This window comes from Monomorium pharaonis, chromosome 8, assembly GCF_013373865.1.
Source record: "Monomorium pharaonis isolate MP-MQ-018 chromosome 8, ASM1337386v2, whole genome shotgun sequence".
NCBI classification, from domain to species: Eukaryota; Metazoa; Arthropoda; class Insecta; order Hymenoptera; family Formicidae; genus Monomorium; species Monomorium pharaonis.
In genome coordinates, this window is record NC_050474.1 from 1,501,836 (window position 1) to 1,529,187 (window position 27,352).

At 33.7% G+C, this 27,352-nt stretch overlaps 1 protein-coding gene and 1 long non-coding RNA gene across 12 annotated transcripts in view; one reads left to right on the plus strand and one right to left on the minus strand.

Annotated features, from left to right (window-relative positions):
* The window catches only part of LOC105831435, a 177,808-nt gene that overhangs the window by 14,307 nt on the left and 136,149 nt on the right, over nucleotides 1-27,352 (minus strand). Inside the window, exon 4 of one of the 5 annotated variants that reach the window (XR_004964246.1) lies at nucleotides 12,756-12,954. The exons of the other annotated variants lie outside the window; for them this stretch is intronic. This is a non-coding gene — a long non-coding RNA (uncharacterized LOC105831435). The remainder of the gene's footprint in view (nucleotides 1-12,755; nucleotides 12,955-27,352) is intronic. 5 annotated transcript variants of the gene reach the window in all.
* The window catches only part of LOC105834938 (glutamate receptor ionotropic, kainate 2), a 124,702-nt gene continuing 123,068 nt past the window's right edge, over nucleotides 25,719-27,352 (plus strand). For 3 of the 7 annotated variants that reach the window (XM_012677797.3, XM_036290522.1, XM_036290525.1), the window contains exon 1: nucleotides 25,719-26,579. The gene's annotated coding sequence lies outside the window, so the exon portion shown is untranslated. The remainder of the gene's footprint in view (nucleotides 26,580-27,352) is intronic. The other 4 variants (XM_012677804.3, XM_012677805.3, XM_036290523.1 and 1 more) reach the window with 3 other exon arrangements.

Here is a 27,352-nt window from a genome sequence, read left to right on the forward strand (position 1 = left end):
ATAAATAAAGAACTACTTAATTTTTTAATAATAATTTCATAATATTCATATTCATTTTTAATAATAATTTTACATAAATTCATATTTTGTGCAGACTGACAATATTACATATTTCAAATTTAAAGTGTAAAAAATGTATTTAAAATGTAGAAAAGCTAGTTTAAATTCAGAAAGAGAAGAATTTTGTAAGCTTTTACAGAATAGAGAAAATAAATTGAATAAATTAAAAGAAGCTGCAAAAGTAATTTTTCTAGTGTTAATAAATATTGTTAATAAAATATTAATTTAGATAATATTTGGATACAAAATTATATAATACATACAATTTGTAAATCCATTTCTATATCAAAACTATATAAATTGTTACTTTATAACGTATGGCTTATTTAATTAAAACAAACAGCGTACAAGTTAATATCGTTTACAAAATATTTTTATTGACTGGCAGTCAATAAAAATTTTTATACTATGTATATAACAAAGGATAACTTAAGTCTTAACTATCGTTAATAGTTTTATTGCAGTTGCAGAAACGTTGCGTTCTAAAAAAGTGGAAAACGCATATCGATATTGGAGACTAAAGCTCTCAAAAATTCGTTGCAGCAATATACAATAGAAATTCAACTCCGAAATCTCTGCTGTCCAGATGCAGTGATCCTCTGTATTCGAGAAATCGTATTTAATTCACGAATGGTGCAATATCACTTATTTACTGTGGCACGCAAATGTTGCAGAAAATATCAAGCCTTCAATTGCAGTATTGCAGTATCGCAGTTTTTCAATCGACTTTCAACAAATTCGTTTATTTAAATTCGTATTTAAAAAACAAATGTGTTATCTTATAGAATGTTTTATTTCCGTTATTTATATATTTAATGTGTTAATATTCTACTGATTATTTTATCAGTCTAACAGTTTATATAATTCCATCGTTTAGTAAAAGAATCACATATTTTAATGCATTGGCATTACGTCGCTGTTAAAACTGTTGCATTTGATTTCGTAAATAACGCATCCACGAGTTCACGTTCTTAGTTTGTATCGAAAATAACAACACAATAATTATTAAGAATTGCACTTATTTAAGTTAATATCTATAACTAAATTAAATACTTTAGACTAGAAAGGGCATCCGCATTCATCTTTTCTCCTCTTTTGCATCATCATTATCGCAACAAGGCAGTCGTTACCACTTTAATCGTCTGCGAAGGGTCCGCACTTTTTTCATCCGTCTCTTGTATCTCGACCGGCCAAAGGAAAAGGAACCCTTTTGGCTTTGGGGATCGACGGAAGAAACGTGTAACAAAAACCGGATGGGTCGACAAAGAGAAGAGAGAAAGAGAGAGTGAGAGGGAGAGAGACGGAAAGCCGCAAGGCGTAAAAGAAAGAAAGGCGCGAGCTAGGGTCGCGCTGGCAGCCTTGCCATTGAATTAGAATTTCCGAGTCGTTAATTTCCGCCGGCTCCGTAGAGAGAAAAAGAAAAAAGGCTAGAGGAATTCTCCGAAGGGGATTCCCCGAGAAAGAAACTAGCAAATAGAAAGGACAGAGCGTCAAGCAGCAAACGAGGAAGGGTGATAGGACGTGAATCGCGGATGGATTTTCAGAAGAGACGGGCAGAAACACACGGAATGACGAAGAAGGAGGGTACAAGATCTTCGCGGAAAGTGAAGAGGGCTTTCCTCCTTCTTTTTTCTTCCGCGGCGACGCCGAGATAATTTCTTCTCTGGGCCACTTCATCCACGCTCGATTAACTTCTCTTCGAAAGAATCGCCCGGTCGCGGGACCTTGCGCAGTCAACGGTACATGCGACCCGCGATTGCATAATGCGACAGTTCCAGACGCGCGCAACAGCAGCGATTGCTGGGACCGCGATTTTAGTGCGTCGTCAGATTTTTCCTTCCTAAAACCGAATGTATTCCATGCCGTAGATCGCCGCCGCGACAGTCGCTTATATAACATCGTCGCTAAAACAGCGTTCTATATGGAATATAGAGAGACGATTATGATGTGAAACAAGAAAGGAATTCGAGATATCGAATCAATCCAAGAAATTTAATAATTTTTTTCGTTTTATCTATAAAATATAATAATCCCGAGTACTTATATATCCTAAATAATTCTTGCCTTTATCGCCGGTTTTATGCACATAAAATATCAGCTTGCGAGACCAAGTTCGATCGACGAATGATGATAAATGTTATAATTAAACGTGCAAGGCTCGACGGTGTAAGAATTAAATATTAAAACTAAAGAATTAAAGAGAGAAATAATCTGCGGTAATTCGCGCGCGGTGTTTCGCGAGAAACAGCGATTAATTTCTTTTTCTCGCTCCCGGCGGAACGTGCTGATTTGCCACCATATTTATGACAGATAGCTTAATTAATAACGGCAAACGTATCCTCCTCACGCCCTGCGACCGTTCGTACGAGATGCTTCATGATAACAAAAACAGGATAACCAATGTCTCGAGCGATAACGGCTTACATAAGTCTACGATTGTTTTCCGGTGAGAAAAGAAGAACGTGAGCATCTTCTCGTTGAACTTTGGCGTGTTCGAACATAATATGCCGAGAAATCGATTGCGTAACGCGAACCTTCGCCTACGCGTATTGCATAATCGCATAACAGATGAGAAGAATAACCAACGTGTATTGCGGATTTCTATCATTATTGCGCGACGGTGTAATTATTATTACAAAAACGGTACGACGAGCCAAATAATCGATAGCTATAAAAGAATAAAACACCATTAGAGTAAAAGGTATATGAAAAAGAATATGAATTGACTTATTACGAGGTACGAAATGAAATATTCGATAGAGAGAATTTTTGAATACATATATCTGTGTGAATTGACCGTCATATACGATTAAAACATTTAATCTTCCACGTTGTGATCGTGTCTGTTACATATTTCTAATTTCTGACGTAGCGACAATATGTAGAAATAAAGCGCGTTCATATTGTACACTTAAAAATTTTGATATACTTTTCGGGACAGAGTAATTCAATTGGCACGTAGCTCGGCCTTGAAAAAGAGTACGGTAATTGCTCCCTTGTGATGCCAAAAGTGAATGTGCCTAGCGGAGTTAAGAGGCTAAAATTGCAGAGAGCGCCCACAGACGAGCGGGAGTACATCAATTTAGCAAAGTAATTGAATGAAGTAATCAAAAGGATTAAATCAAGTAGTTTGAGGCATTAAATGAAACAACAAGGATGCAGAAAGCCGCGAGTGAACGACGTTTTCGGTTACGCGGTATTTAATTTGAATTCGCCGGAGGGATGGTTAAATTCAATAACGTGAACTCTTTTATTTTTAATATATTGTACGAATGCGAGTGAACTGTCGGTGAAAAACGCGCATTGGAATTTTTGCAGAATTCGCAGAAAGATGAGCAGGTTATAAATAAACACGCATCCGCTGGTTAAATTCGCGTGACGTGCGCATTATTTACTAAACAATTATAATTTTGCAAACATATATAGAAATGCAAAAGCAATTTTTTATTTGTGCATTTCCGCGTTTCGTTGACCGCGCGCGCGCGCGCAGAAAAAAAGAAACCATCACAAAATGCCGAGACATTTTTTGATTGCGCAAATCTATTACATTCGTTATCATCCTTTTGTTCGTATTCTCTAAAGCGTTTCTTAGTAATAGTGAAAGCGTTTACTCCACACATTAGTTGTACGGCTGAATATTGATTGAAAGGAAGTCAGATGTGACATTATGAATTTCACTCTGGCGCGGTTATACCTCGCCGCTATTTCCGGCATTTCGATACGCACAATTTCAATTAGCTGACCGTTCGACAAACGTTCGGAGGGAGAAGATAATAAAAAGACGAGCGAGAGGGTGCGCATAGCAAGTTCCATTGACTTTTATGTGCTATGAGCGCGATGGCGAAACACGGAGAAACGCGATTGGCGCACCACGCAGGTGGGAATTCGTTGCGTAAGCACCACGATGCATTACGTTATCAGTCTGGCGTGTTATTATGTTATCATTTTTCACGGAGCTGCAGGGAAAGTGCCAACGGAGTAAATTTAATTATGCGCCTTAACGACTACGTATCGGGATCTCGTCGACATCGCCGAAGAAAAATAGAAAAGTGCGAAATAAACGAACCGCGTTTTCTCGCAGATCCTTATCGCTCGCGGCTGTATCGATTGGTAACACGTACCAGTAATATTTTTACTTCATAAATGTAACATTTCGTAAAAAAAAAAACATCAAATTTCTAAAGTACCTTACCTTAATTATTAAATAAAAATTATAATAAAAAATTGTATGTGTAATTCAATATTATTCAGTATTTCAGTATTTCTCTTCAACATTTATATTATTTTTACAAGTTATTATTATTAGCTTAGTCATTGTGTGTAACAAATTTTACATTTTATTTTAAATAATTGTAAATAAAACATTAAAAGAAAATTAATTAATTTTAATATTAAAGTTTTAATTTTATATTTTAATCTTGTAATATTCTATATATATATCTCATATTTTTGGTTTCATATATCGTTTTTAGTTACATAACATTACAAGTTCTCTGAATACACATGTATTAGTAACTCCCCTTCTTAAACCCCATCTTAACTCTCCCGCTGACTATCTTATGTCACTGCTTAGTCAGATTATCTGGATAATGGTTATATTTCTCAAAGGGTTTTCCGGCTTTAAAAGATCTTAAAAATATTTTTAGTATACTCTTTTAACAATTTTTAGAAATACGACTGAATAATTATATGACGTGAAACTTTTATATCTTTTATACATGTTTGAATTTGAGACAGAATCACAAAGTAAGAAAAATCATCTGGATCAGTTTGACCTAGATTAGTTCACGAAGGGTTAAAATGTAAAAACTTGAAGTGCTATTCGAGTCGGAAAAAGAGAAGCAAAGAATGAGCGACCGCGCACATTCAGCTTGCGTCGAAATGTCTTTTTTACAGCTCATTATGCCACCTTGCCAACGAACTAGGTGAGTTTACTGCCGCAAAGCCTGAAGAATGAGAACATTTCCGAAAGGCTTCTTGAACGCTTTATGAGGCTTATTATTACCGACAATCGTCATTCTGTCCAGATTTTTCCAAGTGCACGGTACTCAATAAACACATTGTTACTGGAAAATTCAACGTATCTTATTCTATTTTTATGTCGTAGGTATTAATAACAAATTGATTTTTTTGTAATACGCACAGAAAAATTTAGTATTAATTTAACAATCATTGTCTTATATACTCTAAAGATTTTATGTTTCTTGCTTATATATGAGACAATGATTGTATAAGATTTGAGACTAATTTTTTTCTGTGGGCCATCAATACGTAATGAACGTGTTGCGCAGCCATATGTATCCTAAATTGATCATATTTCCAGCGACATTCTTCGGTTCGCGAATATTCGAAGTATTCGAATTTCCGCGGGACATTCCGCGAATTCTCGGAGAATTTTCATAGTTGGCGGTTTCGTATCGCGTTGGCGTCGCTTAATTCATTTCCGCGTCTCCGAGATCATTGAACTTGATTACTCGACCGACGGCCACGCGTTTATTTCATTGACGTAAAAAAAGTATCCAAGAGTAATCACGTCGAGCCCTTTTTGCCGGATCGCGTGGCCCGACGACACCGGCAGGAGAAACAAGGAGCCCTGCATCGCGCTTTTCTTGCCAGCAAGTGAAAGGTGATATTAAACGTAATTCGTTTCGGTGTTTATACAACTCTCGTGACAGCAAAATGAAATTTGTATGTTGTATGCGAGCTCAATTTCTTATCGTATTGTTCTTGTATTACAGTATTATTTTTATGAATGCGTTTGATTATTAACAGATTGCTAAGAACAGAATATTACGCGTTACATTTTATTATACGTCTCGTTTTTTGATATTTTAAGACTTAAAATAATCTAATATGTAATTTATATGAAGTTTAATGAGTTTATCACATCCAACTTATTTTTAATATCGGATTTTTAAATTTGATAAGTTTATCACATCCAACTTATTTTTAATATTGGATTTTCAATATGCCAATATGTTATAGGTGTTCAGTAGCTCAATCATTCCGACATCTTATTATTAACTTGATACTAAATTTGATTATTTGTAATTGTGTGTCTCCGTGTCCGCTTTACGAGATATTATGCTCTTTCTTGAATAAAGACAATTAAACCGACAAGTAGTTGAGTATAAACTCTGAGACATTAACGAGCAACGCTTTCGCAATGGGACTGCTAATGCATTAAAGTTAAGGACAAAGTTATGAAAAGGCAGTAGTAGAAACAGAATAATGGCCGAGATTTGCCATGACGAAAAGTAGTTGAAATGTTACGACAAAATATATGAATTCTCCTAATGTTTCGTCAAGGCGATTAGTGCTCGGTTAATGAGTAAGTCGTAAAATAAGCGATTATGCAGCTCATCGGGAATTTACGGGTCGCGGTTTCCACCCGTTAAAATCATATCTCGATCTCTCTGAGTCGCTAGAAATTGGTAAGCGAATTTAAATACGTCGTGTTCAACTTTGAAGATGTGTCATAAAGTTTCTCTGCTAAAGATTCGAGATTATTAAAGTTTGCGGTTGGATTTTGGCGTGTGCGGCATTAATCTGAAGCCACTTTAACAGTGGAGAATCCCGATCGCTTCCCTGAAGTTCAGTCAATTACGCGCTTCATTAATTTCCGGTGGCGCACATCCCGCTTGTCAATCGATGGGAATTGTTCTCGCGTGGGAATCGCGCAAAATTCATGATATATTACAGACCCGACATGAAAAGCGATTAATTCATATGAGCGTTACGCTTTCTCATCGTTAGGTGAATGATAAATAAACTAATTGCGGGTAGTTGCATGTCAAGTGTGCAATGTTATAGACTTATGAGTACAATTACATTTCGTCATTTTGTTTCTTAACGTGTAGCATTTATTTTATATTAACTTGGCCTAAAGCGATTGCAACGTATTTGCAATTAATTTAACTTACTAATGTAGATAAATATGTACGCGCGCGCGCACGCACACGCGTGTGTGTATGCGCATAAGTTAAGTGCGGGGCCATGGAATGCAATGCATTTTGCAATTATCGCGCATTAGCTGTGCCTGTATCGAGTACACCGATTTGAAAGGCCGATAAGGACATATGGAATATGTATAATTGTAAGTTCAAATAAGCGCGCGACGGAATAAAAGCTAATGTTGCGCTAAAGTGATTTCACGCGTAATGTGCGCGGGACGCAAGTAAATTCCAAAGAAATTTACAATAAGGCTACAATCAATCGTTTTTCAATCTTCGACGTCGAGAAATATTTCGCAAATAAAAAGAGAAGCACATGTTGCAATAGAATTGCTAAGAATTTATTAAGAAATTTTACCTTTTTTAATCAAAATTATGAAAATAATTTAATTCACTAAGTAAGAAAATATGCCACATGCACATTTCCCGAATTAGAAACGAATATCGGCAATTAAAAAATTTGTTTATTTAAAATTTATTAATTTAATAACTATCGTGATATATGATGTATGTAATCAAAACGTGTTACGCAGCTAATGAGTTCACAGAGTGATAGAACAATTTTGATATTTAAATTCTTTAAATAAGCTAGTTACAAGCAAAACAAATTAAATTTATTTTCAATATTAATAAAAGCTTATCAATATTATACAAAAATATAAATTTGTTTTGTTTTCGATAATATTATGTTAAATTGCCTTGACAGATTTGTTAGACACATTTAATAAAAACAAACTTTCTGTCTGTTTAATGTGAGAATTACAATTTATTTTTCTTTCTGATTTTCTGCCTCTGTATAAATCAATTATCAAAATTTATTCTCTTTCCACATATTGATAAATCTCTCACTAAATCCCTTTATTTTCTTTAATGTATTAAGACCACAGAGCCCAGATGCTTTTACTTAAGATCATTTAAGTATCTATTAATCCATGAGATCTTACAGCGACAAAGTGGAGAATATTAACATTAACATTGCTTTCAGAATATGCTTCCTTTTCAAAGCAAGGTCACGAGCAGCGCGTTCCCACTTTATAACATTTCTAATTCCGAAATCTGTTTCACGAAGTTTCGTATTGTTTAACTAAATTCCAAGCGCGCTCCGCTGAGGAACGCACGCACGAACCAGAGTATTTCGTTCTTGCGAATTATAATTTTACTTTGTACAATTCCGTTGTCATACCCAACTTTGTTATTTACTTCGATATTTGCATATTTCTTAATCACATCACTGTGAAGGAGAGACGCGTCGTTGATCGACTTGACATAGTTTGCATGATTAACGTGTTCGGTGGCGTTCACGAAGGTGGACGAGATAATTTTTTTTACGTAAACACCTTCGATAATTACTAATAAAAATGACTTCACACGTGGTGATATAATGTATACACAGTTAGTATAATTTATAAGATATAATATAAGGGAAACAAACACAATATACTCTTAAGCAATCGATTTAATATGCTAAGTAATTCTTTGTAATTCGAGTATTCACGAATATAAAATTTGTTCTTTTATTACTGCTATTATCATTTTGTACCAGCTTTTAAGGGAAAAGAACATCAAGGTTAAAATAAATGAAGCCGCAGGAAAGTTAGAGATAAAATATTCAAAGAACTCGTAAGAGAGAGAGAGAGAGAGAGAGAGAGAGAGAGAAGGAAAACGGATATATTAGCGTCAAAGCGAGCTTTAAATGCCGTGCAAAGCGTCTCTCTCTCTCTCTCTCTCTCTCTCTCTCTCTCTCTCTCTCTCTTTCTCTCTCTCGAGGAGCTAAACAAGCTAAAGACGTTTGTACCATGTTAGCAAAGTACTCGAGATGGATCGTATTGGTGATCCGTGAAATTTTCGTGCCCGTCCAGGGCGGTGCACGTCTTGTACTAGTGTAAACGGCGAGCTTCTACGTCAGTTTGCTTACAGTAACAACACTAAGACGTTCGTCAAGCGAAACCGTCCTTGCTCCTTCGGCAAACTGTAGCCATCATGCTTGATTCATGGACTTGGCGGTTCCAACGAATCTGCCCCTTTACCTTAGTACCTTAGTTGGCAAATTGTGAGAATAGATATTCACTAGAAAATTAAAGATGGAAGATAGATGTCGCAAATGAGACAGCTAACTTTCCCTAACCAAGTAAATACTCCTTTTATCTATGTTGCATGTAAATTTTAATAGTTTATTGTTTAATAAACGAACGGAATTTATAAATAACGAATACAATAAACTATTTGTATTTTTATTCCATGTTGTTTTTTTTTTATTAATGTAGAATTTTTATTAATATGGAATTAAGTTGACCACGGAAAAAACAATAAAAACAAAAAATATCACGTTACACTAATATTTGATATAACAATACACTGCAGAAGTTTGAGTATCTTCAATAAAGATGCAGTAATTTCAAATTTCAGATAATAAAGATGAGTTGATTTCTGACCGTAAAATGCTTTGGGAATTTATATGCTCCTAAAACTTTAATGTAAGTCAGCATGATTATGAAAATAGAATCAATAATAAAATATAGTAGAAAAAATCTTAAATAAGTGTATAATTAAGTATATATTTAATTAATTATATATAATTGTTAAGATTACTAATTAAAATAACACATTAAAAATTTATTTTTTTTTAATTGGTATAATTAGTAATAATAATTAAACCTAAATATTTACTAAACTTTAGTAAAATAATTTTATTTAAGTTTAATTTAGTAATATTTAGTAATATTTAATGATCATAAAAACTGGAATCTTAAAATAAAATGTGTATGCTATGCACTGTTTTATTTAAATAAGAGATAAAGATATCTAAAAAGAAAAAAACACTTCTATAAAACTTTTCAGATAATGTATCGGTTTTCATCGAAATTGCAACATGCATCTTTATGATAAGAAGCTTCACCCAACGATAGGCGCGGAGAGAATATACGAGAGAGGACGCATAAAGTTTTACGATATTTCAATATCCAAGAACATTATATCGCTATATATTATCAAATAATCTTTACAAGTTATTTTTCTTCTATGTGTTAGGTTAAATAAAATTGCATGTAACATCACACAAGTTATCTAGCAGAGCCATATACAATTAATTTTGCATTTACAAAATTAAACCTAAATATAGACATATATAAAAGATTAAAATTAAAACATTAGTTTTCTGTTCCCAATTCGGTTTTCGAAATAGGGATTGAAATTAAAAAAAAGACAAGATAAATTAAGTTTTCTGAATGTACAAAGAAATAATATATTATCACATATATACAGAGTTCGATATCCAATATTTATATTTCCAATTTATATAAAGTTCGGACTCGAATTATCGTACTTTTATTTTCTCTGTATTTTATCTATTTCATATAATTTTCTGTGACCTTTTCAATTTTTTCGTACAAAATTTTAACACAAAAATCAGTAAAGGATTAGAGAATGACGATATTTTGTTGTCATTTAAAGAGTAATTAATTTATATATTAAAAAGTAATAAGATAATATAAATATATGTCTTTCTCGTTATTTTAAAAATTAGATATTAAATTGGAGTACATAATATTTTTGTCATATAGCATACATCAGATTGATTCCGCAGGCAACAACAGAAAATTAAAATAAAAAACGGAATGCACAAAGAGATTATTTTGTGTGTGTGTGTGTGTGTGTGTGTGTGTGTGTGTGTGTGTGTTGCATGTATGAGATTTTTTAATTATTAAAGGACTAAAAATATTTATCGTATGAATTAGATTTAAAAATAAATTTATTTCAAAAAGTTAATAGAATAATAGGTTAATATCCAACTGCAAATTAAAATTGCAAAATTAGTGAAATAAACAAAATAAATGTAAAAAAAAATAATTTTAATTTTATATAGAATTTAATGAATTTAATTGAATTTAATTTATGGAATAGTTGTGAGCATAATCAGTGGCTGTAAGTTTTAGTTTTTTTAAACAAAATTACAACAAAACATTGCAAAACTCTATGTGACCATTTTATACAACGTATAAAATCAATAAGGTCGATGTGCAAAAGGAGAAAAAAAAATGAATGAAAGAACATGAGAAAGAAACATTCGCGAATCGTGACAATGCGAGAAAACTTGTAAAGGGATAAGGGATCTCAGTCAGTTGCCTTAAATGACGATTTTCCGTGATTCGAACAAGAGAAAGTAAGAAAGAAAATCGAGAAAAAAAATAAAGAAAAGAAGAAAGAAGAAAAGAAATAAAACGTGAGTCAATACGGTCAATACAAAGGATTCATAAATTCCTGAGACAAGATCTTGAGACGATCACAAAGGAAGGCTCGTCTAAATTTATAAAATTCGATAGGCAATCTAGAACGCAATCTGGAATACTGAGCGCGAGTGAATTTCCTTAAAAAGAATTATTTATCGTGCCACTTCATGGTCGGCCACATTTTTTAGAGAGGAGACAGCGTTTGAAATACCTTCGTTACAATTTTCTTTTATCAGTCAAAGTTTAAAACTCGTTTGATGAGGCAGTAGCGATGGAAATCGTTTACAGCACGGAAATTTCTCTGTTGCGTATAATTATGGAATGTTGTCTTGAGCGTTTCAACAAAAGCTCGGAGGACTCGGAGTCCTTGAATCATTTTCCGAATTCTATCGCTCGTTAGCTCACGCTTGTTCGCATTGCTCATGCATGCTTTAAGGTGAGTTTCGTCCTACAACAAGTGCGATAATAACGAGTCGGCACCATGTGTGCGGGTACCAGCAATAAGCAACAGCTGGTCCATGTCGTATCTTCTGTCCGAATAATTCGCGTGTTATAGGCCGCCCCCTTTCGCGTATTCTCCTCTTTCTTCCAGCTCTGCTTTCATATCGCTAAACTCGAAACTTTTTCTTCAATAATAAATACACTTTAGCATGTTATGAAGCATAAAAGTACAACATCGGGAATAAAGAGAAATCTATGTAAATTATTCCTAAAGATAATTGTAGCGCTCAACCGGTGCAACCGGTATTGTACGAAATAGCTGTCGGCGGCTTAAAAATAATTTGTCAAATTACGATAATATTCGTTTATTGCACGTTAATGACACGCCAAACGCGAGACCGATCTATGCTGTAAATTTCTATACCGAATAGTAATCACGTGGTGTGTGCATGCGATCGTTACGTGCATCGCCGCACGTAAATGCACGCCTCTCGTGTTTCTGTGTATGCACATGCGTCTACATGCTCGTGCGTACGCGTGTGTTGCGCTAAGTTCTCGTAATAAAACCGGACCTCGCGTCTACGCCTTTTCCCGTTCTGCGGCCTGCTCTCGATTCGATCTTTGCGGGAAGCATTGCCGCGCCGCGCCGCGCGAATTAGATCGGTTCCACCAATGGAAACTGCGATGGCCCGCGATCGAATTTCTAAATGACCTAGAAACATAAGCCGGAAACGGTTTACCGGTTAGATTACACCCAGAGCGAGCTTGATTACGCAGCGCGGTGAAATTCGGGGTTGCAATTCGATAACACGTCGGATAAAACTTTCAATATAAATTAATTCAAACGTACGTTTTCGTGCATAAAAAAAGATTGACAAATCTCAATTTTCTAATTTCTGTTCACACACATTGAAAAAGTCTAATTGTAATTATAATTATAGTTGTTACTATTGATATTATAAGTCTGAAATATCTGTAGCAATACGAATAGTATGGTATGAGCGAGTTATAATTATAGATGTTATTATAGATATTACGAGAGAGTTCAGCGTGTATTGGGTACATAAATCATTACCTTTTATTTTATATCGATGAGAAGAACAGAGATGGTGACCGTTCGGTAGGAAGAAATGGTGTATGCCAATAGTTCGAGCAAATCGATGTATGTTGAACTAGTGGAGGTATCCCTGTGCAGTTGCATTAGTGTGAGTATCATTACTCTCGTCATGCTTCACAGGAACACTTTCACTGCCTTTTAGCTCAAAATCCGTCTGCTTCACATACATTGCAGAAAAATCCACAAATGATGTAGAATCATCCGTTTGCAGTCTCTACATTGCATTGTAGCTATTAAAATATCTCAAGGAAAAAAAATTATCTGTAAATTTGTAATAGAAATACTATAAAAATGTAATTTTTTATGTTAGAAAAATTTTTTAAATTAATTTTTGATTTTAATTGTGTTATCTGTCATATAATCTATTTTATTTTAAAACATGATTATTTAATTTTTTTTAAGTAAGTAGTTATAAAATATAAAAGTTAAATAATAAAAATTTTTTAATTTAAATAAACTGTAAAATTAATTTTGGTATTACCAACAAAAATGACATAAGTGAATTAATTTAAACGTAGATATGAAAAAAGAAGGTAAAACTTGTTAGCAAAATCGGGAAAAATTACGAGATAGTAATTTCAGTAAAAATATGCCCAGCCGTGGTTACATTAGATTATAATATAGTGACAGAAAGCGTGGCAAAGAGTTTAATGAATAATCACGAATGTGCATAGTAAATATTGTCAGCCATGATACAGCGTCTCAAAATTCATGTTAATTAATTATGACGACAGTATGTGTTTATTCTTTATGTGTATTAATGGTTTAATTAAACAATCTTATTAATGGCGAATTAAAATAATGCCTCATATTCGTAATTAGAGACAGAAATGTGTCTCTTAATAAAATATAGAGAAATAATATAAAATAAGTAACACTACGAAGAAATATAATAAAGTGTTTTCTATTCCTCACAAGACGCTCGTCCTGACACACACCTCTTACACTTTTGAGTTGCGAATATTAATAAATCATAGAAAATCTATATTAAAAGTTTATTTCGTGTTATTTTTGACTAATCAAGAAAATTGAGAATTCTATTAAAAAGTATCTATCGATAATTTCGGCAAAATTATCGTTTATTATCAACTAGTAAATTAATGAAAGACACGCGATAAAGAGTGGTTAGACGAGATCTCTTCAACGAAAGGACAATCGATTCATCTGCAAAGTACTCGTTTTTCCATTAAGACAATGGACCATTAAAGTAAAAATGGAACAACCGTTTTACATCAATTTACACAATAAATTGATCTAAATTGGTCTAAATTACGTTTCAATTTTTCCACGCAATACAGCATAACAATATGTTAACGCAACACGATCGATTAGAACTTTGTTGCTTATATTTCGTTTTGTCATCACTACATTAATAATATCGGTACATCGATAAAGATTTTGCGCTAAATGTGTAATAAAAATATCACTAATTTACATTTTTGGATGTTATTATTGTAACTGAGAGAAGAATTAACTGACGCATTAAATAAAAATTATTTGGTATGCATAAAATGCATTAAGATAGGAAGTGCTAAGTTACAAATGCAAGAAATAAGATAGCTATGAAATTTAATGAATTCAATGTACCGTAAAACATGTTGTAATAGTATATATCTTCTTTTTGCTAAGCAAAATGATATCCTTTGGAATCAGTGTTCGGATAATACTTCGTATATAGGCAATATTATTTCCCGATACTGAAGATACGTAATTGCATAAAATTTGGCTCAAGTTCTAAAAAGTTGTGCGCATTAATTAATGTGCTATTACTTGTTTTACTCGTACTTTTCATCGCCTTTTCTCGGCCTTGCAGTCTCGAAAATAGAACGAAACGTCTCGCCCGACTTGGTAACTGGACAAAATCCAACTCGCCTTTCGCCCGCGAAATTCAAGACCGGAGTGTTACAGTTCGCGGTATATCGATTTCCACCTACGACGCTTTTCTATCGTGCGATTCCGGCTTGTTGCGGGTCATATATAACCTTGCAGTGAAGGCGTAGTCGCCCGACACGCCCGAGCAATTCCCACAGCATTGGAGAACTGAAGCGAATGGTCACCATTATGGTGCTTACCGTGACATGTTACCGGTGTTTAAACTCTATTTTTTGCACATTCTGGCCAAAGATGTCCATGCTAACAAATTTTTTTCTATCAATAATTCGTTTCATCAATAATAAGCTAAACTTGTGTTTTTAAATAAAACTTATATAGCAAATATATGATATAATTAACATTAAAATAATAACATTAGTACATTAGTTCTTGACAGTTGTTTTTATACATTTAATATGATACGTTTTAAACTTTTTTTCGATGATGAGTAAGTAAAAAAGTTGGAAACAAGAAACAAAACAATAAAGAACATTAATTAAATGTGTTACGTTAACTAAATCATTTAGTGCAAAATGTACTAATTATCAACGTTTTGGCAAAATCAGCAAAGCAGATAGATAAGTAATGTTAAATTGTACCTCCTTTAATTAAACTAGTTCTCGACCAAATATATTAGAAGGCACAGAGAGCAAGTAAGTAGAATCGTCTCTGATGAGCAGCTTCGGAAAAGGTGAAGTAACAGCTACTACACTGTCAAAATACAAAGAAAAAAAAAACTTTATTTTTATCAATTAAAATTTTAATCAAGATTTAATGTTCAGTTCGATTAAAATATTATGTTTGATTAATTTCTATTAAACTTATAACAAAACTATAACAAAAAATATAATAATAAATAGAAATATCATGATAATTGCAATCGATTAAATTTTCATTAAAGTTGCAATCATAAAATTTTCATTATTAACTTTATTGTTAAATTATAAGCTTCTAAATTTAAAATAACACCAAACGAATTGGAAAAGATTGTTGAACAAAGCGAATATAAAATTTCGTCGTTTAATAATATCATCTCTCACCAGGGTTTCGTCCACTCGAGGAAATTAGTAGATAGAAGTAAAATCACCGTTAAACTTTAATTACGAACGTTCGTATTCCAGAATACTCGGAGGAGTTGTATCCTCGAGCGAGTTTCAGCATGTCAACCAATACGCTATATACCGACTACCTGGGGCTTCGGAAGAAGGATAAACTACGGAGCTGCATAAGCGCTGCTTAATTAATTTTGAACCGGCGCTTTAAGGACGGATCTACCTTGCCTTGAAGGTGCTCGTGCTTAGCCCGCCCTTAAAAGAAAGCCTAGAGTGAATGATAGTCATCGTTAGTCACCTCGCGCTCCAATGCGTTTCCCTGAATTTATCTCCGGTCCGACCGTGCTGGATTTATTTTTGGCATGATAAGTGGACCTTTCTATCGTCAGGAAGCAGAGAGGGAAGATGAAGAGGGGCAGAGATACGCTACAGAGGCGCGAGGATGAGGGAGAAGAGCCCTTCAGAAGAGAAAGAGCGAAAAAGGGAAGGCTACGATAGAGACGATCATTGTGCTATGAACTGACTTTTCAACTTGTTCTTCATTTCTAACGTCTTTTTTTTATCACTTTCGTTTTATCGCGCGTTGGTTGTTGTTACTTTAATTAATGGTTTTGCTAATGGCGCAGAACAATGAGTGATACTTTAAATATATATTTATCATAAAATTTTATCTCACGCACTGATAAATCTTTGTTTACATCTATAAAGTCAAGTAGACTCGACTAGGAAACATTATGCGATGTAAAATATAATACATAAATGCATTAATTTCAACTCTGTTTAATTAAGTTTTTCTTAACACGCGAATAAGTATAATATAAACGATTTACATCCTGCATTTTCACTTCGCAGTTCTGTGATTCTTATACACAGGTTTTTTCTCAATATTTTTTTTTATCTTTGGCATTTAAAATAAAATAACTGTGTATCTTATAAATATTTTATAAAAAAAGAAAGATATAATAAAAAAGAATATTAGTAAAAATAATGTGAAATAGATATGAGATAAATTCTCATTTATGCTCTTTAGCGTTATTTGGAGATGCACCCGTTAAAGATTCAAGTGCAATTTGTTCATAATATTCTTATTGTTGCATGGTCACGTCACTAACGATTGGTAGTGGTTGTTTCTCATTTGAGATTCATAAGAGCTTGCAAACTTGCAATTGTATTACAAACACTCGCAGCTACGTCGTGCTTCAGACATTTTCATTTTGATATCTAAATGAAATGACCACAGAGACGACTTTGCAAAGAGTAATTGTACTGTACAAAACAAAATTTTTCTTTACAATTCAAGAGGAGTCTACTTTTATTAAATCGTTTGCCTCGCGTATCTAATTTAACACTGTGCTGTCAACTTCTATTACCTTGACGTTTGCATGCCAGAAACTTTCCTCCCCACGTTAAATGTTTATTGGCAATATGAAAATTGAATTTTAATCACTTGCGAAATTCAAAGTAAAATTTGCCGTGGCATTTTGAAATGATTGTCATTAGGTTTGCGTTATTACGCATGGTGAGTAACGTGCAATTTTCACGTGGTTTATTGAAGATAATTTATTGAAGATATAATTGATTTTAGAGAGGTATAAATATATTAGAAAAGAAACAAAAGATATATGTTGTTTTGTGCACATAAATTCTTTCATTATGTAAGCAAAAAGTAAAATTTATAATAAAATTCTAAAATTAATATTTTGATAGAATTTCGTTACAATCCTTTACAATTCTCTCTTTACAATCCTTTATGAGAAACGTCGAGTTTTGTGTAACAGTTCTGCAAAAGTGAATTGTAACAAAGTTGAAATTAGTATTACTTAAATATTAAATTTTCACATCATTGAAAATTGGTACAAGACAACTTTGTAACATATCTCGTCGATTAAAAAAAAAAATAAATTTAGCCGCGTTATGATGCGCGTATAGATGAAAGATGATCGCGAAACTATGGCAAAGCGAGAAGAGGAAGAGTCAAGGATGAAAGTTGGTGGCTGGCTCGTTGGGTACCAAACGATCTGGCGTAGATCCAAGGCACCGGCAATCGATATATACGCGTTAGCTTATGAACAATAGACTCGAATATCGCAAATAAACGGGGCCACACAAGTTCGATTCAGCAACTATAGTAAGCTATATATATATATATATATATATATTTGCTTTCAGAGTGCTAGAGAGCAAACATTTTGTAAGAAAAGATGTTTCGAGAGTAAGAATATTTTGTTTGCTCTTTGAGTCTTCACAGAAGGATACCTTTTTACAATGTGTATTTTTAATGGTAAATTTAAATAACAAAACAAAATAATTATAAACATTTCATTATAAGTACATTATTTTGTTATAATTATCTTACGTTTAGTTGAAACTATTTCACTAAGATTTTGGGTAATTTGGACCAAGGCTGGATTATTATAACCCAGTCTAGTCATGAAGAGATTACTGTTTTCTATTGTTTGATTTTCGTCAGTGTTTCGTCAACAAAAAAAAGCATAATTTTTCTTCTGTTCACTTTAACATACAAAATGTAATCAAGAATTCATGTCATGTATTTACACATACATTGTGTCATTTTAACTCTTAAAAATAGTCTTTATTTAACATGTAAAAGTCTAAATAACATAATACTAATATATTAAATTAACACACAACTGTGTAAGAAATTTAACTTAAAGATTTAATACAAAACTATGTTAGAAATATTTGTTGTGTTCTGAGATACTACAGGTAATTTTTATAATAATAAAAAACATTGTGTCTCTAAAATACATTTTATACAAATTAGCAATGTTATTTCTCTAATGTATTCAAATGTGCCCATAACGTAAACGGATACAAAAAATAATTAATTTGCATGAAATTTTATGTTGTAACTGGTGATTACTTTATAAATTGTAATACAATAAATATAATAATAATTGTGCAGGATTAACAGCGCTTGATTCATAAATCCCATTTTAGTTTTAAAATTTATGAGTCTTATATTTTTCGATTCTTTTCCATAACAATTGTTTTAATTTGCATTTGTGTCAACAACTGAATAGTTGACAGCATTGTTACGTGAAATAATAGAAAAATACGTTGTAGCATATTAAAGTTAAAACATATTATAATTAACTACTTTTAAGTTGACATCAAAACAATATTCATAGTATTCTTTTCATTAATTACTTTTTATACAAATCTGCTCTCCCCGTCTCTCCCGGTCTCTCCCGGTCTCTACCCGTCTCTCCTGGTCTCTTCCCGTCTCTACCCGTCTCTCGCGGTCTCTCCCCGTCTCTCCCGGTCTCTCCCCGTCTCTCGCGGTCTCTACCCGTCTCTACTCATCTCTCCCAGTCTCTCCCGATCTTTCCCGGTCTCTCCTTGTCACTCCCCGTCTCTCCTGGTCTCTCCCCGTCTCTCCCGGTCTCTGCCCGTCTCTCCCCGTCTCTCCCAGTCTCTGCCCGTTTCTCCGGTCTCTCCTAGTCTCTCACGGTCTTTCCCGGTCTCTCCCCGTCACTACCCGTCTCTCCTGGTCTCTCCCAGTCTCTTCCGATCTCTCCCCGTCTCTCCCCGCCTCTCCTGGTCTCTTCCCGTCTCTACCCGTCTCTCGCGGTCTCTACCCGTCTCTACTCGTCTCTCCCAGTCTCTCTCGGTCTCTCCCGGTCTCTCCCCGTCACTCCCCGTTTCTTGTCGTCTCTCCCAGTCTCTCCCGGTCTCTCCCAGTCTCTCCCCGTCACTCCCCGTTTCTCCTCGTCTCTCCCCGTCTCTCCCCGTCTTTCCCCGTCTCTCCCGGTCTCTACCCGTCTCTCCCCGTCTCTCTCTCTCTCTCTCTTTCTCTCTCTCTCTCTCTCTCTCTCTCTCTCTCTCTCTCTCTCTCTCTCTCTCTCTCTCTCTCTCTCTCTCTCTCTCTCTCTCTCTCTCTCTCTCTCTCTGATGTTTTTTATACGTACTTACTAACTTATAAAAAGTGCTTAATTACATTTATCAACATATTAATATCTGTTCACTTATTTAAAGTAAATAATTACCTTTTAATATTATTTTTCTCTCTCAGAAATATTACGCACTTACATATACAAGTACAAACTTACTAATACTAACTTAAAAAAAGTAATTTATATATGTACTTATTATGCTAATACCTGCTTACTTATTGCATTTATTAAGCTAAAATTGCTATAAAAAATGTGTATAAATAATTATATGTCTAAAGTTTTTGTTTTGTGTTTATATCTACATGTGTCAGAATCACTTAATACAAGACCTATATAAATAACTTTATATAGATCGAAAAAAATACATATCTCTGAATGTGGAACAAATAGTATATTAGTATTGTAATAAAAATATTTGAAGGATTTGCAGAATACAGTTTCTATTAAATTTAATATTTCTGTTCTATATAATTATTATAACAAAATGATAAAGTGTATTCAGTAAAGTAATAGTTCATATCAATTAAATATTTTATTTTAATATTTCTTGATTTTTATTAAATAAACACAAAATTCTCGTTTAAATGGAGTTCTGATTATTAAAACAATAATTAATACAATATGGCTAATTTATAATACAAAATTAAATTTGATCGTAATGGCGTGCGCGTACAATCAGTTTTACTGCGTCAGCTAGATATGAGAAAGACAAAGCGCGTAATTAATTCTGCCCGTAGAAAGAAATTGTGGTGCAACCGAGCGAGGCACTAGCGTTGAGAATACCGAATTCCACGCGAAACACGATCATTCGGGTGCAAAAGGATGTTACAAAGCTTCTGGGCGTTGTAATCCGAATAGCTTGATTGAAGAAAAAGTCAAGAGGAAAGGAACACAATGCTGTACGGAATTACTGACCGATATTTGTCGTCCACGACGGTAGATTTCTATCACTCGAGTTCGAGGAACACTTTGAAAAAGCACAAAACAGAATGACGGCGGGTAAAAAAAGAGCATTTTGTCGGGTCGCTGTCGCTATGCGCTTGATTTATCTATTGTACGCGTGTACAACGTATATGTATGTCCGTATAGTTTTTCTGGAAAGAAAAAAAAGTAATTTCTGCGTGCTGCTATGTCCGTATGCGATGCACTAGCCGCACCAGTGAGCAACTTACTTTAACTCTTTTGCGTTGAAATTCAACCCGCAGCTATTGCAATACATTCAAATAAATCGCGAATGTGTGGTGCACTTTGAAAATTGTTTTATGCAATTGCAGAAAAAAGATGATTTGCGTTGAAAATATTTCATACATATATCACTTAATGTTTTGATTAAGAGTACGAAAATTTTAATATGTGTCCTATGATTCTAAAATAATTTTAGAATCATAGGACAAGTCTGTAAATAAAATTTGTATTATAAAATTTGTATCATTTAGATTATAAGTGATAAAAAATAACAAATTTTTATAGAAACTTAAATTTTTTTAATGTAAATTTAATCGATTCAATCTATTTATCAAATATTTCGAAATTTTCATCGGTATCCTTGTGTTTGTGCTTTTCAAATATTACAACATTGTTTGTGTTTAATTAATATTACCAAATAAAAATTACAAATATATACTCAAATATGTTTGTGTTTAATTACTATTATCAAATAAAAATTACAAATATATACTCAAATATGAAATTAACAAAAGAGAACATATTTGCAATGCCGTTATTTACTATTGTCCAAATTATTATTATGTACATATTTCATACATTTAATATCGCGTACCAAATTATGTGTACAATGTAAAATAGAAAGAAAATTGTTCTCTTGCATATGGTAAATAGAAGAGACAAAACAATTGCACTTTCGTTAACATTTTATTAGTTTACTGAAGAAGAAATTGTCATAGTAAATACTCACTGAAATGAGTGACGTTATTTTACGTATGCTCAATAAATATAATGCTTTCTTATCAATAAACGTGATGTATATAATAATGTACATTTTTTACATCTAGTATTAAAAAATCTACAGCTACGCCATTATACATATCTGAGTGAGTAACTATGTACTAGTATGTATCTTACATATTATAAAAAAATTTAATGTGTAAAATAATAATAATAATAATGTTTCGTATCATTATATATATCATATCATATTTTAGATTTTTAATTAACAAATTTTTTAATTATAATAATTTTCGTATTGCACAATAAACATATAGCACTTTACTGTATATTTTAATTGTGTAAAGCGATTTTAAAATCAAATCTACTTTGAAAAAAGGCGTATTATTAATTCTTTTACTTTTTAAAATTTTTACAAATCTACTGTTATTTTGCCGTTATTTTGTAAAACTTATTATAATATTATTTGTGAACATTATAATTATAAATGTATTGTTGCATGGTTATTAGTAATAGGTTAGAAGTTCACTTTTAACATACCACGGTTATCATGCTTATAAGAATAGAAACACTACTTTTTATATGTCGCTGTCATGGACAGTTTATTATCCCATTAAGAGAAGATATCATGAGAGCTGAGTTACATGCTTTCGTGAAAATTTTGTCAGCAGTTTTCTTGGTGTTCAGCCAGAGTGTCACTATACGTTACTGAAAGAGACATCGGGACACCATAGAACGGTGAGATGTCGCGACGCGATAACATTTGATGATAATTGAACGGGCGATTTTTCTACTAAAAAATTATGTGCTGAATACGTATATGTAATAAAGAAATATTAAACAATGCATAAACGATCGCTCTGACAGATATCTTAATTTAAGCGTTTTTCCCGATAACATGGAGAAAATTTATTAAAGAGATAGTCAGCAGGAATTCTTTATGATAAAGAAATTCATTAAAAGTTTTTTTCTTTGTTTCTGCGTTGTGATCGATGAGCAAATAAAATAAACTAAAATAAACAGCTCATTAGCTTTTAGCGAATCGTGATAATTCAATTCGCGTGAAAAGTAATGTCCCTTTTTTACATTTTATCTTTTTTTCATAACTGTCAGTTAATAGTCGTGATATTTAAAGTACGGATCAACAAAAATTAGAAATTATAAAACTAAATAAAATTTATAATTGTCGTGATAAATAAATTATTTTTAACAGTAAATAATAATAATTCTATTAGTTATTGCTCTGTGATTGCTATCTGCATCATTGAAGTCATACAGTAAGGTTATGATAGCCGTTTGACAAATAATAATAAAAAATTACCTACTAGTATAAGAAAGAAATTGTTTGCAATAAAGAAGATAAAGAAGGGTGTTGTTAAGTAGTAGAGACATCTTAAAAACCCATTGCCATTATAAAATTATTCAAGACATAATATATCATCATCCTATAGTGTCTCATAATTCTTATTACTAAAGTTGTGAACACTATGTATATCATGACAAGAACCGCAATTTCAAGCATAGCTTAAAATTTAAAAATTTACATTTTTTACATTTACATATCAGTATCGTGCAAAAGTGTTAGTTTATGCACTTTTGCAATGAAGGATAATCTGGAATGTTAATCTAAAAAGTTAATACCATAAGCTGAAATTTAAATAGAAACTGTGTGTGTAAAGAAATTAATAAGTAATATAAAAATAATCTGTTAAATAAGATTTTATACTAAAAATTTTCTTACACACACACACACACACACATATGTACACATCTCTCTTCTCCGTGCTTAGAGAAATACAATGTATAAATTTTATTTATATTGTTATAAATTATAACTTTTTGCAAAAAAATAAAATTTATTATTGTCTGTAAAATAAGAACATTAAATAAAATTATAATTTTAAAAATTACGAACACACTGTATTGTATATTTGTATGTCGTAAATAAGTAAAAATGAATTACATTGTACAATATTGCAGAATGAACAAATCTATTAAATATGCATACAACAAAAAATTTAGTGTTTTCAGTCGAGGATTTTTCTAACAGTGACCAAATATTTTGTTCTACATATTTTATGTTTCATTTTGCGAAAGCAACTGAGCTTTTTGTTGTATAAAACAAAATATTTATGATTGTTTCTAAAAAATGCTCTAACTATACAGTTTTTGCCGAAAGCATTAAATTTTTTTTCCTAGTATAACTAGAAATGTATGTAACAGTACAATATATTGTTTCTAGTTATTTAATAGAAACTAATATTTTATAATAAAATAATATGTATTGTGTGAACAAATCAGTGAAGTATTTCGATTAGACTGACATTCGGTATAATCTTGGAGGGAAATAAATGGACATCAGGAATATTTATTTTAAAAATCCGACATTTTAAAAATGAATATTTACATCTGCATGTGATGATGGGAGACGTTTAGAAAAGTATCATGTCGTTGATAAATGCGAACTTTATCTCAATCCTCTTTGCATAGGAAGTGGTCAGGGTCATTGTTCACTAACGCGGATAAGACGACTTCGCTTCACTTTGTAGTCTTCTATCTATGGTCGTCCAGAAAGCGTAGAATCAACTTTAGATACTCTATTCTTCTAACCTCCTTCTCTCATTGTCTCTCTCTCTCTCTCCCTCTTTCTCTCTCTCTCTCTCTCTCGCTCTCTCTCTCTTCCCATCTTTTTCTTCCGGCATTTCCTTCCATTCTTTCCGTTCTTTCCCTGAAACCGCAGCACGAAGAACCCTTCAGGCCATTTTCGTAGTCGATATGCGTTGCTTCGCTTATCCTACTTATTTCTTCTTCTTAAACCTGCCTTCCTTTCGCTATTTTCCGCTAAGTTTCATAGCTTCGGTAACACCACTTCATATTCGCGTTATCTTTCGCCGACAGCGCAAAAGATGTAAATATTTAGAATTTTTATAGCTCTTACATTTACGTGATATAATTAGAACTTTATCTCTAAAGACAGAAGAAGGAGAGAGAATATTAACGATCGTTGTGCGGCCAGGTGATTCGTGCGCGGAACCTCGCTCTCCCGCGTAAATCCCGCGAGATGAAGCTTTAATTCCTACCCGCAAAACGTACGACGCGAACATTGTCAAATATACGAGCTTAATTTGGGAGCGTGGTCAGAGGAGACGAGCACAGTAATCTAGGTAGGAAGCAATTTCGGTTCTTCATCACACAGACCGCCTTATGTACTTAAAACGAAAGGAGGATGTCCTGCGTTACTATTCTCGCCCTGTTCTCCTCCTATTTTCTGTCATCTTTTCTCTCTGAAGGTGCTCCACGCTGCGGCAAGGCTCTGTGCGGCGCAAGATTCTGTAAAGCAATTTTTAAAACTGTATCACCGGAGCTTACGTAATAGCGCGAGATTGGGGATTGATGGAGTTGCGATCGTTCTGAGAGGCCGCAAGAAGTGGATCTTGCGCTTCGAGCTAAAGTATGGTCAGTGTCGAGGAAACTCGGTAATCCAGATAAGATGCTCTGTTTCTTGCAGTGAGTCCTCAAGAAAAGACGATACGAGCGAGGCCCTTTCGAGTCCATCTATTCAGTATAACGCTCCTTGTGTGTTGCAACTTCGCGCTTTAGGAGATTTCTTTCTTTTTTAAGAAATTAATGATGTATATACACGTATGTATAAAAACATATGAAATTAAAATTAGTTCTTTCCTTTTACGAAGGAGAAACTGTCCACGTTTTGAAGGGTTAATAATTACAAAGGATCGTAATGATAACAAAGTCTCTTTCGAGATTTTATATACACGTGTGAATTATTGCGGTTTAGAAATTTCCAGCTTATCTCCGGACTTCGTCTGCCCTCTAACTATACGTCCACGTAGTCGAGGGCGAAGCGACGGAATGGTCAGGGTCGCGTGAGTCCGCTAACCTAGATAGGTGGATGCAGTCTCGCCTCTTTGCGGGGTTGTCTTCGGCACTCGCGCAGGATGTCGAATGAGGGATTTCGTGTGTTTCGTGCGCATCATCCTTTATCTCTTGCATCTCGCCTCGTCCCTCTCTCTCTCTTAGGCAACTATTATCTCTCTCCTTCTCTCTCCCCCTGTGTGTCTCCGTTACTCTACTAAGCACCCCTTTCGAGTCACCCCTCGAAAGCCACCCACTACCCCGCACTGCCTGTCCGCGCATTCGTCCGGGGGTGGCGGTAAGTTCTCGCGCAGCCAGTGCCCGCGCGTCTCTCGCGATCGTCGGACCGCGCGTACGTGAAACGGAGACGTTCTCGCTGTCGTCGTCGACGTCGCCGTCGACGCCGTCGCGCGTGTATGTTTGCGCGGGGATCTCCCAGGCCGGTCGAGAAAAATCACGCGCTCTAATACGCCGGAAGCAGTAAGATCAATGTTCTCCCACGAGTGGGGTCGCGGAAAGCTCGAGGGAATCGCCACGATCGCGACGTGTCGCGAAATGTTTTTGGACATTCGACAATTGGATCAGCCGGCTCTCGCGGTCGCGGGATTCTTTGGAGACGGTGATCGGTAAACGCAAAACTCGAAGGGACTTTGTTGTACGAATGAATAACATAGTGTTTTCAGCGGAAGAGAATTTTAACTTTAAAGAAGTTTTTTGTTTTTTTTTTATTATATAAAAATCAAGCTTCGCGATTTTGTAAGAAAATCAATTAGTCAATATACATTGTGAATTTAAGCATAGAAGCGCAGAATTTCTGAATTTCTACCTCCTTCAAACTTTGACGTGGATATTAAATATGAAAGCCGAAGTGACACAGTTTTTATAGACGTGATAAGAACGCATGGGTGATATTAAAATCAGGAAAGTTGAAAAAACTCGATATTCGAGTAATGAGAATAGAAAATCGTGATGCTTCTATAAGGAAAGTGCAATGGTAGAGCATATCAAGGATTAAAGTAGAAGCACCGAAATATCAAGGGTGTCGTGGTTGCCCTGAACCGGGTTCGAGAAAACGAAAGAAGAGTTTGATCTTGATGGCAATCGTGTTGTGCGGAATGAGTCTCATGAGATGCATCGATATCTTCTACCTCGCGTAGACAAACGTAAGTGTTGTCTCGTAAGAGTTATAAGTTATTGTTACTGAGGCATCGAGGTACCAAGTAAATTGAATATTTTAAAAGAAAAGTATATATAGACCATTTTGATAGGAAATACCTTGTCGATAAATTTACAATTTTAAATAGTGTCACAAAAGAATTAAGTAAAATTTTAGTAGTCTTATTTGTTTTTATTTTTAATAAAAAATAAAAAAGTGAGTTAAAGCAATTAATTTTAATGTTAACATTTCTTTAGTTTTTACTAATTAGCTTAGTTTTAGTTAGTTTGGTTTTCAATAATTGTTAAAGTACAAATACCAAACGTTACACTTGAAAGATTGGTTACTCTAGGATAATATATTTTACTGATTTAATTAAATGAGTCACAGATATATTAATTATTTGTTATTTGCTGACTCAGAAATGTTCGTTAAGATGCTTATTAAAATATTTGTGTCATGCTACGATACGGCATTTTCTACTTATAAGCAGCTTTAGAATCTATCGATAAAGTATTTTCTCGTGGAATATTTCGTATATGCATGCGATGCGAAAATGTTGGTGCAGAAAATATGAGTGCGATGAATAGCGTTAATACCGCATCAAAAAGGCCAACCGCCTTCCTATCATTATATTCTTACTAACGAGCATTCGAGTATTCCAAAATAGCCTGGCAAAAACATGGTTTGTAATATCCGCTTTCGTAAACATAGTTCCGAGTGTCATAGAAATTTTGAGACTGTATTCTCATAGCTCGAAAGATTTGCGCAACTGGTAGT